Source organism: Eleutherodactylus coqui, chromosome 3 (genome assembly GCF_035609145.1).
Source record: "Eleutherodactylus coqui strain aEleCoq1 chromosome 3, aEleCoq1.hap1, whole genome shotgun sequence".
Taxonomy (NCBI): domain Eukaryota; kingdom Metazoa; phylum Chordata; class Amphibia; order Anura; family Eleutherodactylidae; genus Eleutherodactylus; species Eleutherodactylus coqui.
Genome location: NC_089839.1, coordinates 98808436 through 98821493, shown reverse-complemented (window position 1 = coordinate 98821493; position 13058 = coordinate 98808436). Strand labels below are relative to the sequence as shown.

At 43.5% G+C, this 13058-nt stretch overlaps 19 non-coding genes across 19 annotated transcripts; all 19 read right to left on the bottom strand.

The window, feature by feature from the left end:
- Positions 1 to 302: 302 nt before the first annotated feature.
- On the bottom strand, positions 303 to 385 carry TRNAL-UAA (transfer RNA leucine (anticodon UAA)). The gene has a single exon. It is a non-coding gene; the product is annotated as a tRNA-Leu (tRNA).
- Positions 386 to 1692: 1307 nt separating this feature from the next.
- Positions 1693 to 1775, bottom strand: TRNAL-UAA (transfer RNA leucine (anticodon UAA)). The gene has a single exon. It is a non-coding gene; the product is annotated as a tRNA-Leu (tRNA).
- A 353-nt stretch (positions 1776 to 2128) lies between these two features.
- On the bottom strand, positions 2129 to 2211 carry TRNAL-UAA (transfer RNA leucine (anticodon UAA)). Its single transcript has one exon. It is a non-coding gene; the product is annotated as a tRNA-Leu (tRNA).
- Positions 2212 to 2566: 355 nt separating this feature from the next.
- On the bottom strand, positions 2567 to 2649 carry TRNAL-UAA (transfer RNA leucine (anticodon UAA)). The gene has a single exon. It is a non-coding gene; the product is annotated as a tRNA-Leu (tRNA).
- Positions 2650 to 3004: 355 nt separating this feature from the next.
- On the bottom strand, positions 3005 to 3087 carry TRNAL-UAA (transfer RNA leucine (anticodon UAA)). Its single transcript has one exon. It is a non-coding gene; the product is annotated as a tRNA-Leu (tRNA).
- A 353-nt stretch (positions 3088 to 3440) lies between these two features.
- On the bottom strand, positions 3441 to 3523 carry TRNAL-UAA (transfer RNA leucine (anticodon UAA)). The gene has a single exon. It is a non-coding gene; the product is annotated as a tRNA-Leu (tRNA).
- A 1312-nt stretch (positions 3524 to 4835) lies between these two features.
- TRNAL-UAA (transfer RNA leucine (anticodon UAA)) lies at positions 4836 to 4918 on the bottom strand. Its single transcript has one exon. It is a non-coding gene; the product is annotated as a tRNA-Leu (tRNA).
- A 353-nt stretch (positions 4919 to 5271) lies between these two features.
- TRNAL-UAA (transfer RNA leucine (anticodon UAA)) lies at positions 5272 to 5354 on the bottom strand. Its single transcript has one exon. It is a non-coding gene; the product is annotated as a tRNA-Leu (tRNA).
- A 354-nt stretch (positions 5355 to 5708) lies between these two features.
- TRNAL-UAA (transfer RNA leucine (anticodon UAA)) lies at positions 5709 to 5791 on the bottom strand. Its single transcript has one exon. It is a non-coding gene; the product is annotated as a tRNA-Leu (tRNA).
- Positions 5792 to 7106: 1315 nt separating this feature from the next.
- On the bottom strand, positions 7107 to 7189 carry TRNAL-UAA (transfer RNA leucine (anticodon UAA)). The gene has a single exon. It is a non-coding gene; the product is annotated as a tRNA-Leu (tRNA).
- A 1314-nt stretch (positions 7190 to 8503) lies between these two features.
- On the bottom strand, positions 8504 to 8586 carry TRNAL-UAA (transfer RNA leucine (anticodon UAA)). The gene has a single exon. It is a non-coding gene; the product is annotated as a tRNA-Leu (tRNA).
- Positions 8587 to 9881: 1295 nt separating this feature from the next.
- TRNAL-UAA (transfer RNA leucine (anticodon UAA)) lies at positions 9882 to 9964 on the bottom strand. Its single transcript has one exon. It is a non-coding gene; the product is annotated as a tRNA-Leu (tRNA).
- Positions 9965 to 10317: 353 nt separating this feature from the next.
- Positions 10318 to 10400, bottom strand: TRNAL-UAA (transfer RNA leucine (anticodon UAA)). Its single transcript has one exon. It is a non-coding gene; the product is annotated as a tRNA-Leu (tRNA).
- Positions 10401 to 10755: 355 nt separating this feature from the next.
- On the bottom strand, positions 10756 to 10838 carry TRNAL-UAA (transfer RNA leucine (anticodon UAA)). The gene has a single exon. It is a non-coding gene; the product is annotated as a tRNA-Leu (tRNA).
- Positions 10839 to 11193: 355 nt separating this feature from the next.
- Positions 11194 to 11276, bottom strand: TRNAL-UAA (transfer RNA leucine (anticodon UAA)). Its single transcript has one exon. It is a non-coding gene; the product is annotated as a tRNA-Leu (tRNA).
- A 353-nt stretch (positions 11277 to 11629) lies between these two features.
- On the bottom strand, positions 11630 to 11712 carry TRNAL-UAA (transfer RNA leucine (anticodon UAA)). Its single transcript has one exon. It is a non-coding gene; the product is annotated as a tRNA-Leu (tRNA).
- Positions 11713 to 12067: 355 nt separating this feature from the next.
- TRNAL-UAA (transfer RNA leucine (anticodon UAA)) lies at positions 12068 to 12150 on the bottom strand. Its single transcript has one exon. It is a non-coding gene; the product is annotated as a tRNA-Leu (tRNA).
- A 348-nt stretch (positions 12151 to 12498) lies between these two features.
- TRNAL-UAA (transfer RNA leucine (anticodon UAA)) lies at positions 12499 to 12581 on the bottom strand. Its single transcript has one exon. It is a non-coding gene; the product is annotated as a tRNA-Leu (tRNA).
- Positions 12582 to 12935: 354 nt separating this feature from the next.
- Positions 12936 to 13018, bottom strand: TRNAL-UAA (transfer RNA leucine (anticodon UAA)). Its single transcript has one exon. It is a non-coding gene; the product is annotated as a tRNA-Leu (tRNA).
- Between the last annotated feature and the right edge of the window lie 40 nt (positions 13019 to 13058).

Sequence of the window (13058 nt, the reverse complement as noted above, 5' to 3'; positions counted from 1 at the left end):
TGCTCTTTGATGCGGTTTTCAGAATTTGGTTCAATTTCATCTATTTCCTTGTGCAGTTTAAACATTTAGACACAAAAATCGATTCTTTCATCCAAGGTTTTGAAGATTGTTATGTGCGTAAAGCACATATGATCATGGTAGGGATCATGATTAACAATTTGCTCCTAGGATAAAAAGAATGCTATAAACACACAGTCGCAGGATTCAGATTGAGAAAAAAATTATTGGCAAAGAGACCTGCAGCAGGATCTTTTGTGTTGCTCTGCGATTCCTAGCTTGCAGAGCTCCCCGGCTAAAACCTATACCAGGAGTGGGGTTTGAACCCACGCGGATACATATCCATTGGATCTTAAGTCCAACGCCTTAACCACTCGGCCATCCTGGTGTAAAACTATCCTGTTTTTGCTCCCAATCGGATGCAAATGTTGGCCATACAATGCTCTTTGATGCGGTTTTCAGAATTTGGTTCAATTTCATCTATTTCCTTGTGCAGTTTAAACATTTAGACACAAAAATCGATTCTTTCATCCAAAGTTTTGAAGATTGTTATGTGCGTAAAGCACATATGATCATGGTAGGGATCATGATTAACAATTTGCTCCTAGGATAAAAAGAATGTAATAAACACACAGTCACAGGATTCAGATTGAGAAAAAAATTATTGGCAAAGAGACCTGCAGCAGGATCTGTTGTGTTGCTCTACGATTCCTAGCTTGCAGAGCTCCCCGGCTAAAACCTATACCAGGAGTGGGGTTTGAACCCACGCGGATACATATCCATTGGATCTTAAGTCCAACGCCTTAAAGGGGTTGTCCCGAGGCAGCAAGTGGGTCTATACACTTCTGCATGGCCATAATAATGCACTTTGTAATGTACATTGTGCATTAATTATGAGCCATACAGAAGTTATAAAAAGTTTTATACTTACCTGCTCCGTTGCTGGCGTCCTCGTCTCCATGGTGCCGACTAATTTTCGCCCTCCGATGGCCAAATTAGCCGCGCTTGCGCAGTCCGGGTCTTCTTCTTTTCTGAATGGGGCTCCGTGTAGCTCCGTGTAGCTCCGCCCCGTCACGTGCCGATTCCAGCCAATCAGGAGGCTGGAATCGGCAATGGACCGCACAGAAGCCCTGCGGTCCATGGAGACAGAGGATCCCGGCGGCCATCTTCAGCAGGTGAGTATGAAGACGCCGGACCGCCGGGATTCAGGTAAGCGCTGTGCGGGTTGTTTTTTTAACCCCTGCAGCGGGGTTGTCTCGCGCCGAACGGGGGGGGGGGTTTAAAAAAAAAAAAAACCGTTTCGGCGCGGGACAACCCCTTTAACCACTCGGCCATCCTGGTGGAAGACTGTCCTGTTTTTGCTCCCAATCGGATACAAATGTTGGCCATGCAATGCTCTTTGATGCGGTTTTCAGAATTTGGTTCAATTTCATCTATTTCCTTGTGCAGTTTAAACATTTAGACACAAAAATCGATTCTTTCATCCAAGGTTTTGAAGATTGTTATGTGCGTAAAGCACATATGATCATGGTAGGGATCATGATTAACAATTTGCTCCTAGGATAAAAAGAATGCTATAAACACACAGTCGCAGGATTCAGATTGAGAAAAAAATTATTGGCAAAGAGACCTGCAGCAGGATCTTTTGTGTTGCTCTACGATTCCTAGCTTGCAGAGCTCCCCGGCTAAAACCTATACCAGGAGTGGGGTTTGAACCCACGCGGATACATATCCATTGGATCTTAAGTCCAACGCCTTAACAACTCGGCCATCCTGGTGAAAGACTGTCTTGTTTTTGCTCCCAATCGGATACAAATGTTGGCCATGCAATGCTCTTTGATGCGGTTTTCAGAATTTGGTTCAATTTCATCTTTTTCCTTGTGCAGTTTAAACATTTAGACACAAAAATCGATTCTTTCATCCAAAGTTTTAAGATTGTAATGTGCGTAAAGCACATATGATCATGGTAGGGATCATGATTAACAATTTGCTCCTAGGATAAAAAGAATGCAATAAACACACAGTCACAGGATTCAGATTGAGAAAAAAATTATTGGCAAAGAGACCTGCAGCAGGATCTGTTGTGTTGCTCTACGATTCCTAGCTTGCAGAGCTCCCCGGCTAAAACCTATACCAGGAGTGGGGTTTGAACCCACGCGGATACATATCCATTGGATCTTAAGTCCAACGCCTTAACCACTCGGCCATCCTGGTGGAAGACTGTCCTGTTTTTGCTCCCAATCGGATGCAAATGTTGGCCATACAATGCTCTTTGATGCGGTTTTCAGAATTTGGTTCAATTTCATCTATTTCCTTGTGCAGTTTAAACATTTAGACACAAAAATCGATTCTTTCATCCAATGTTTTGTAGATTGGATATGTGCGTAAAGCACCTATGATCATGGTAGGGATCATGATTAACAATTTGCTCCTAGGATAAAAAGAATGCTTTAAACACACAGTCGCAGGATTCAGATTGAGAAAAAAATTATTGGCAAAGAGACCTGCAGCAGGATCTGTTGTGTTGCTCTACGATTCCTAGCTTGCAGAGCTCCCCGGCTAAAACCTATACCAGGAGTGGGGTTTGAACCCACGCGGATACATATCCATTGGATCTTAAGTCCAACGCCTTAACCACTCGGCCATCCTGGTGTAAAACTATCCTGTTTTTGCTCCCAATCGGATGCAAATGTTGGCCATACAATGCTCTTTGATGCGGTTTTCAGAATTTGGTTCAATTTCATCTATTTCCTTGTGCAGTTTAAACATTTAGACACAAAAATCGATTCTTTCATCCAAAGTTTTGAAGATTGTTATGTGCGTAAAGCACATATGATCATGGTAGGGATCATGATTAACAATTTGCTCCTAGGATAAAAAGAATGTAATAAACACACAGTCACAGGATTCAGATTGAGAAAAAAAATTATTGGCAAAGAGACCTGCAGCAGGATCTGTTGTGTTGCTCTACGATTCCTAGCTTGCAGAGCTCCCCGGCTAAAACCTATACCAGGAGTGGGGTTTGAACCCACGCGGATACATATCCATTGGATCTTAAGTCCAACGCCTTAACAACTCGGCCATCCTGGTGAAAGACTGTCTTGTTTTTGCTCCCAATCGGATACAAATGTTGGCCATGCAGTGCTCTTTGATGCTGTTTTCAGAATTTGGTTCAATTTCATCTATTTCCTTGTGCAGTTTAAACATTTAGACACAAAAATCGATTCTTTCATCCAAAGTTTTAAGATTGTAATGTGCGTAAAGCACATATGATCATGGTAGGGATCATGATTAACAATTTGCTCCTAGGATAAAAAGAATGTAATAAACACACAGTCACAGGATTCAGATTGAGAAAAAAATTATTGGCAAAGAGACCTGCAGCAGGATCTGTTGTGTTGCTCTACGATTCCTAGCTTGCAGAGCTCCCCGGCTAAAACCTATACCAGGAGTGGGGTTTGAACCCACGCGGATACATATCCATTGGATCTTAAGTCCAACGCCTTAACCACTCGGCCATCCTGGTGGAAGACTGTCCTGTTTTTGCTCCCAATCGGATGCAAATGTTGGCCATACAATGCTCTTTGATGCGGTTTTCAGAATTTGGTTCAATTTCATCTATTTCCTTGTGCAGTTTAAACATTTAGACACAAAAATCGATTCTTTCATCCAATGTTTTGTAGATTGGATATGTGCGTAAAGCACCTATGATCATGGTAGGGATCATGATTAACAATTTGCTCCTAGGATAAAAAGAATGCTATAAACACACAGTCGCAGGATTCAGATTGAGAAAAAAATTATTGGCAAAGAGACCTGCAGCAGGATCTTTTGTGTTGCTCTACGATTCCTAGCTTGCAGAGCTCCCCGGCTAAAACCTATACCAGGAGTGGGGTTTGAACCCACGCGGATACATATCCATTGGATCTTAAGTCCAACGCCTTAAAGGGGTTGTCCCGAGGCAGCAAGTGGGTCTATACACTTCTGCATGGCCATAATAATGCACTTTGTAATGTACATTGTGCATTAATTATGAGCCATACAGAAGTTATAAAAAGTTTTATACTTACCTGCTCCGTTGCTGGCGTCCTCGTCTCCATGGTGCCGACTAATTTTCGCCCTCCGATGGCCAAATTAGCCGCGCTTGCGCAGTCCGGGTCTTCTTCTTTTCTGAATGGGGCTCCGTGTAGCTCCGTGTAGCTCCGCCCCGTCACGTGCCGATTCCAGCCAATCAGGAGGCTGGAATCGGCAATGGACCGCACAGAAGCCCTGCGGTCCATGGAGACAGAGGATCCCGGCGGCCATCTTCAGCAGGTGAGTATGAAGACGCCGGACCGCCGGGATTCAGGTAAGCGCTGTGCGGGTTGTTTTTTTAACCCCTGCAGCGGGGTTGTCTCGCGCCGAACGGGGGGGGGGGGGTTTTAAAAAAAAAAAAAACCCGTTTCGGCGCGGGACAACCCCTTTAACCACTCGGCCATCCTGGTGGAAGACTGTCCTGTTTTTGCTCCCAATCGGATACAAATGTTGGCCATGCAATGCTCTTTGATGCGGTTTTCAGAATTTGGTTCAATTTCATCTATTTCCTTGTGCAGTTTAAACATTTAGACACAAAAATCGATTCTTTCATCCAAGGTTTTGAAGATTGTTATGTGCGTAAAGCACATATGATCATGGTAGGGATCATGATTAACAATTTGCTCCTAGGATAAAAAGAATGCTATAAACACACAGTCGCAGGATTCAGATTGAGAAAAAAATTATTGGCAAAGAGACCTGCAGCAGGATCTTTTGTGTTGCTCTGCGATTCCTAGCTTGCAGAGCTCCCCGGCTAAAACCTATACCAGGAGTGGGGTTTGAACCCACGCGGATACATATCCATTGGATCTTAAGTCCAACGCCTTAACAACTCGGCCATCCTGGTGAAAGACTGTCTTGTTTTTGCTCCCAATCGGATACAAATGTTGGCCATGCAATGCTCTTTGATGCGGTTTTCAGAATTTGGTTCAATTTCATCTTTTTCCTTGTGCAGTTTAAACATTTAGACACAAAAATCGATTCTTTCATCCAAAGTTTTAAGATTGTTATGTGCGTAAAGCACATATGATCATGGTAGGGATCATGATTAACAATTTGCTCCTAGGATAAAAAGAATGTAATAAACACACAGTCACAGGATTCAGATTGAGAAAAAAATTATTGGCAAAGAGACCTGCAGCAGGATCTGTTGTGTTGCTCTACGATTCCTAGCTTGCAGAGCTCCCCGGCTAAAACCTATACCAGGAGTGGGGTTTGAACCCACGCGGATACATATCCATTGGATCTTAAGTCCAACGCCTTAACCACTCGGCCATCCTGGTGGAAGACTGTCCTGTTTTTGCTCCCAATCGGATACAAATGTTGGCCATGCAATGCTCTTTGATGCGGTTTTCAGAATTTGGTTCAATTTCATCTATTTCCTTGTGCAGTTTAAACATTTAGACACAAAAATCGATTCTTTCATCCAAGGTTTTGAAGATTGTTATGTGCGTAAAGCACATATGATCATGGTAGGGATCATGATTAAAAATTTGCTCCTAGGATAAAAAGAATGCTATAAACACACAGTCGCAGGATTCAGATTGAGAAAAAAATTATTGGCAAAGAGACCTGCAGCAGGATCTGTTGTGTTGCTCTACGATTCCTAGCTTGCAGAGCTCCCCGGCTAAAACCTATACCAGGAGTGGGGTTTGAACCCACGCGGATACATATCCATTGGATCTTAAGTCCAACGCCTTAACCACTCGGCCATCCTGGTGTAAAACTATCCTGTTTTTGCTCCCAATCGGATGCAAATGTTGGCCATACAATGCTCTTTGATGCGGTTTTCAGAATTTGGTTCAATTTCATCTTTTTCCTTGTGCAGTTTAAACATTTAGACACAAAAATCGATTCTTTCATCCAAAGTTTTGAAGATTGTTATGTGCGTAAAGCACATATGATCATGGTAGGGATCATGATTAACAATTTGCTCCTAGGATAAAAAGAATGTAATAAACACACAGTCACAGGATTCAGATTGAGAAAAAAATTATTGGCAAAGAGACCTGCAGCAGGATCTGTTGTGTTGCTCTACGATTCCTAGCTTGCAGAGCTCCCCGGCTAAAACCTATACCAGGAGTGGGGTTTGAACCCACGCGGATACATATCCATTGGATCTTAAGTCCAACGCCTTAAAGGGGTTGTCCCGAGGCAGCAAGTGGGTCTATACACTTCTGCATGGCCATAATAATGCACTTTGTAATGTACATTGTGCATTAATTATGAGCCATACAGAAGTTATAAAAAGTTTTATACTTACCTGCTCCGTTGCTGGCGTCCTCGTCTCCATGGTGCCGACTAATTTTCGCCCTCCGATGGCCAAATTAGCCGCGCTTGCGCAGTCCGGGTCTTCTTCTTTTCTGAATGGGGCTCCGTGTAGCTCCGTGTAGCTCCGTGTAGCTCCGCCTCGTCACGTGCCGATTCCAGCCAATCAGGAGGCTGGAATCGGCAATGGACCGCACAGAAGCCCTGCGGTCCATGGAGACAGAGGATCCCGGCGGCCATCTTCAGCAGGTGAGTATGAAGACGCCGGACCGCCGGGATTCAGGTAAGCGCTGTGCGGGTTGTTTTTTTAACCCCTGCAGCGGGGTTGTCTCGCGCCGAACGGGGGGGGGTTTAAAAAAAAAAAAAACCCGTTTCGGCGCGGGACAACCCCTTTAACCACTCGGCCATCCTGGTGGAAGACTGTCCTGTTTTTGCTCCCAATCGGATACAAATGTTGGCCATGCAATGCTCTTTGATGCGGTTTTCAGAATTTGGTTCAATTTCATCTATTTCCTTGTGCAGTTTAAACATTTAGACACAAAAATCGATTCTTTCATCCAAAGTTTTAAGATTGTAATGTGCGTAAAGCACATATGATCATGGTAGGGATCATGATTAACAATTTGCTCCTAGGATAAAAAGAATGTAATAAACACACAGTCACAGGATTCAGATTGAGAAAAAAATTATTGGCAAAGAGACCTGCAGCAGGATCTGTTGTGTTGCTCTACGATTCCTAGCTTGCAGAGCTCCCCGGCTAAAACCTATACCAGGAGTGGGGTTTGAACCCACGCGGATACATATCCATTGGATCTTAAGTCCAACGCCTTAACCACTCGGCCATCCTGGTGGAAGACTGTCCTGTTTTTGCTCCCAATCGGATGCAAATGTTGGCCATACAATGCTCTTTGATGCGGTTTTCAGAATTTGGTTCAATTTCATCTATTTCCTTGTGCAGTTTAAACATTTAGACACAAAAATCGATTCTTTCATCCAATGTTTTGTAGATTGGATATGTGCGTAAAGCACCTATGATCATGGTAGGGATCATGATTAACAATTTGCTCCTAGGATAAAAAGAATGCTATAAACACACAGTCGCAGGATTCAGATTGAGAAAAAAATTATTGGCAAAGAAGAGACCTGCAGCAGGATCTTTTGTGTTGCTCTACGATTCCTAGCTTGCAGAGCTCCCCGGCTAAAACCTATACCAGGAGTGGGGTTTGAACCCACGCGGATACATATCCATTGGATCTTAAGTCCAACGCCTTAAAGGGGTTGTCCCGAGGCAGCAAGTGGGTCTGTACACTTCTGCATGGCCATAATAATGCACTTTGTAATGTACATTGTGCATTAATTATGAGCCATACAGAAGTTATAAAAAGTTTTATACTTACCTGCTCCGTTGCTGGCGTCCTCGTCTCCATGGTGCCGACTAATTTTCGCCCTCCGATGGCCAAATTAGCCGCGCTTGCGCAGTCCGGGTCTTCTTCTTTTCTGAATGGGGCTCCGTGTAGCTCCGTGTAGCTCCGCCCCGTCACGTGCCGATTCCAGCCAATCAGGAGGCTGGAATCGGCAATGGACCGCACAGAAGCCCTGCGGTCCATGGAGACAGAGGATCCCGGCGGCCATCTTCAGCAGGTGAGTATGAAGACGCCGGACCGCCGGGATTCAGGTAAGCGCTGTGCGGGTTGTTTTTTTAACCCCTGCAGCGGGGTTGTCTCGCGCCGAACGGGGGGGGGGGGGTTTAAAAAAAAAAAAAACCCGTTTCGGCGCGGGACAACCCCTTTAACCACTCGGCCATCCTGGTGGAAGACTGTCCTGTTTTTGCTCCCAATCGGATACAAATGTTGGCCATGCAATGCTCTTTGATGCGGTTTTCAGAATTTGGTTCAATTTCATCTATTTCCTTGTGCAGTTTAAACATTTAGACACAAAAATCGATTCTTTCATCCAAGGTTTTGAAGATTGTTATGTGCGTAAAGCACATATGATCATGGTAGGGATCATGATTAACAATTTGCTCCTAGGATAAAAAGAATGCTATAAACACACAGTCGCAGGATTCAGATTGAGAAAAAAATTATTGGCAAAGAGACCTGCAGCAGGATCTTTTGTGTTGCTCTGCGATTCCTAGCTTGCAGAGCTCCCCGGCTAAAACCTATACCAGGAGTGGGGTTTGAACCCACGCGGATACATATCCATTGGATCTTAAGTCCAACGCCTTAACAACTCGGCCATCCTGGTGAAATACTGTCTTGTTTTTGCTCCCAATCGGATACAAATGTTGGCCATGCAATGCTCTTTGATGCGGTTTTCAGAATTTGGTTCAATTTCATCTTTTTCCTTGTGCAGTTTAAACATTTAGACACAAAAATCGATTCTTTCATCCAAAGTTTTGAAGATTGTTATGTGCGTAAAGCACATATGATCATGGTAGGGATCATGATTAACAATTTGCTCCTAGGATAAAAAGAATGTAATAAACACACAGTCACAGGATTCAGATTGAGAAAAAAATTATTGGCAAAGAGACCTGCAGCAGGATCTGTTGTGTTGCTCTACGATTCCTAGCTTGCAGAGCTCCCCGGCTAAAACCTATACCAGGAGTGGGGTTTGAACCCACGCGGATACATATCCATTGGATCTTAAAGGAGATGTCCCGAGGCAGCAAGTGGGTCTATACACTTCTGTATGGCCATAATAATGCACTTTGTAATGTACATTGTGCATTAATTATGAGCCATACAGAAGTTATAAAAAGTTTTATACTTACCTGCTCCGTTGCTGGCGTCCTCGTCTCCATGGTGCCGACTAATTTTCGCCCTCCGATGGCCAAATTAGCCGCGCTTGCGCAGTCCGGGTCTTCTCCTCTTCTCTATGGGGCTCCGTGTAGCTCCGTGTAGCTCCGCCCCGTCACGTGCCGATTCCAGCCAATCAGGAGGCTGGAATCGGCAATGGACCGCACAGAAGCCCTGCGGTCCATGGAGACAGAGGATCCCGGCGGCCATCTTCAGCAGGTGAGTATGAAGACGCCGGACCGCCGGGATTCAGGTAAGCGCTGTGCGGGTTGTTTTTTTAACCCCTGCAGCGGGGTTGTCTCGCGCCGAACGGGGGGGGGGGGTTTAAAAAAAAAAAAAACCCGTTTCGGCGCGGGACAACCCCTTTAACCACTCGGCCATCCTGGTGGAAGACTGTCCTGTTTTTGCTCCCAATCGGATACAAATGTTGGCCATGCAATGCTCTTTGATGCGGTTTTCAGAATTTGGTTCAATTTCATCTATTTCCTTGTGCAGTTTAAACATTTAGACACAAAAATCGATTCTTTCATCCAAGGTTTTGAAGATTGTTATGTGCGTAAAGCACATATGATCATGGTAGGGATCATGATTAACAATTTGCTCCTAGGATAAAAAGAATGTAATAAACACACAGTCGCAGGATTCAGATTGAGAAAAAAATTATTGGCAAAGAGACCTGCAGCAGGATCTTTTGTGTTGCTCTACGATTCCTAGCTTGCAGAGCTCCCCGGCTAAAACCTATACCAGGAGTGGGGTTTGAACCCACGCGGATACATATCCATTGGATCTTAAGTCCAACGCCTTAACAACTCGGCCATCCTGGTGAAAGACTGTCTTGTTTTTGCTCCCAATCGTATACAAATGTTGGCCATGCAATGCTCTTTGATGCGGTTTTCAGAATTTGGTTCAATTTCATCTTTTTCCTTGTGCAGTTTAAACATTTAGACACAAAAATCGATTCTTTCATCCAAAGTTTTAAGATTGTAATGTGCGTAAAGCACATATGATCATGGTAGGGATCATGATTAACAATTTGCTCCTAGGATAAAAAGAATGTAATAAACACACAGTCACAGGATTCAGATTGAGAAAAAAATTATTGGCAAAGAGACCTGCAGCAGGATCTGTTGTGTTGCTCTACGATTCCTAGCTTGCAGAGCTCCCCGGCTAAAACCTATACCAGGAGTGGGGTTTGAACCCACGCGGATACATATCCATTGGATCTTAAGTCCAACGCCTTAACCACTCGGCCATCCTGGTGGAAGACTATCCTGTTTTTGCTCCCAATCGGATGCAAATGTTGGCCATACAATGCTCTTTGATGCGGTTTTCAGAATTTGGTTCAATTTCATCTATTTCCTTGTGCAGTTTAAACATTTAGACACAAAAATCGATTCTTTCATCCAATGTTTTGTAGATTGGATATGTGCGTAAAGCACCTATGATCATGGTAGGGATCATGATTAACAATTTGCTCCTAGGATAAAAAGAATGCTATAAACACACAGTCGCAGGATTCAGATTGAGAAAAAAATTATTGGCAAAGAGACCTGCAGCAGGATCTGTTGTGTTGCTCTACGATTCCTAGCTTGCAGAGCTCCCCGGCTAAAACCTATACCAGGAGTGGGGTTTGAACCCACGCGGATACATATCCATTGGATCTTAAGTCCAACGCCTTAACCACTCGGCCATCCTGGTGTAAAACTATCCTGTTTTTGCTCCCAATCGGATGCAAATGTTGGCCATACAATGCTCTTTGATGCGGTTTTCAGAATTTGGTTCAATTTCATCTATTTCCTTGTGCAGTTTAAACATTTAGACACAAAAATCGATTCTTTCATCCAAAGTTTTGAAGATTGTTATGTGCGTAAAGCACATATGATCATGGTAGGGATCATGATTAACAATTTGCTCCTAGGATAAAAAGAATGTAATAAACACACAGTCACAGGATTCAGATTGAGAAAAAAAATTATTGGCAAAGAGACCTGCAGCAGGATCTGTTGTGTTGCTCTACGATTCCTAGCTTGCAGAGCTCCCCGGCTAAAACCTATACCAGGAGTGGGGTTTGAACCCACGCGGATACATATCCATTGGATCTTAAGTCCAACGCCTTAACAACTCGGCCATCCTGGTGAAAGACTGTCTTGTTTTTGCTCCCAATCGGATACAAATGTTGGCCATGCAATGCTCTTTGATGCGGTTTTCAGAATTTGGTTCAATTTCATCTATTTCCTTGTGCAGTTTAAACATTTAGACACAAAAATCGATTCTTTCATCCAAAGTTTTAAGATTGTAATGTGCGTAAAGCACATATGATCATGGTAGGGATCATGATTAACAATTTGCTCCTAGGATAAAAAGAATGTAATAAACACACAGTCACAGGATTCAGATTGAAAAAAAAATTATTGGCAAAGAGACCTGCAGCAGGATCTGTTGTGTTGCTCTACGATTCCTAGCTTGCAGAGCTCCCCGGCTAAAACCTATACCAGGAGTGGGGCTTGAACCCACGCGGATACATATCCATTGGATCTTAAGTCCAACGCCTTAACCACTCGGCCATCCTGGTGGAAGACTGACCTGTTTTTGCTCCCAATCGGATGCAAATGTTGGCCATACAATGCTCTTTGATGCGGTTTTCAGAATTTGGTTCAATTTCATCTATTTCCTTGTGCAGTTTAAACATTTAGACACAAAAATCGATTCTTTCATCCAATGTTTTGTAGATTGGATATGTGCGTAAAGCACCTATGATCATGGTAGGGATCATGATTAACAATTTGCTCCTAGGATAAAAAGAATGCTATAAACACACAGTCGCAGGATTCAGATTGAGAAAAAAATTATTGGCAAAGAGACCTGCAGCAGGATCTTTTGTGTTGCTCTACGATTCCTAGCTTGCAGAGCTCCCCGGCTAAAACCTATACCAGAAGTGGGGTTTGAACCCACGCGTATACATATCCATTGGATCTTAAGTCCAACGCCTTAACCACTCGGCCATCCTGGTGTAAAACTAACGTGTTTTTGCTCCCAATCGGATGCAAATGTTGGCCATACAATGCTCTTTGATGCGGTTTTCAGAATTTGGTTCAATTTCATCTATTTCCTTGTGCAGTTTAAACATTTAGACACAAAAATCGATTCTTTCATCCAAAGTTTTGAAGATTGTTATGTGCGTAAAGCACATATGATCATGGTAGGGATCATGATTAACAATTTGCTCCTAGGATAAAAAGAATGTAATAAACACACAGTCACAGGATTCAGATTGAGAAAAAAATTATTGGCAAAGAGACCTGCAGCAGGATCTGTTGTGTTGCTCTACGATTCCTAGCTTGCAGAGCTCCCCGGCTAAAACCAGGAGTGGGGTTTGAACCCACGCGGATACATATCCATTGGATCTTAAGTCCAACGCCTTAACCACTCGGCCATCCTGGTGGAAGACTGTCCTGTTTTTGCTCCCAATCGGATACAAATGTTGGCCATGCAATGCTCTTTGATGCGGTTTTCAGAATTTGGTTCAATTTCATCTATTTCCTTGTGCAGTTTAAACATTTAGACACAAAAATCTATTCTTTCATCCAAGGTTTTGAAGACTGTTATGTGCGTAAAGAACATATGATCATGGTAGGGATCATGATTAACAATTTGCTCCTAGGATAAAAAGAATGCTATAAACACACAGTCGCAGGATTCAGATTGAGAAAAAAATTATTGGCAAAGAGACCTGCAGCAGGATCTTTTGTGTTGCTCTACGATTCCTAGCTTGCAGAGCTCCCCGGCTAAAACCTATACCAGGAGTGGGGTTTGAACCCACGCGGATACATATCCATTGGATCTTAAGTCCAACGCCTTAACAACTCGGCCATCCTGGTGAAAGACTGTCTTGTTTTTGCTCCCAATCGGATACAAATG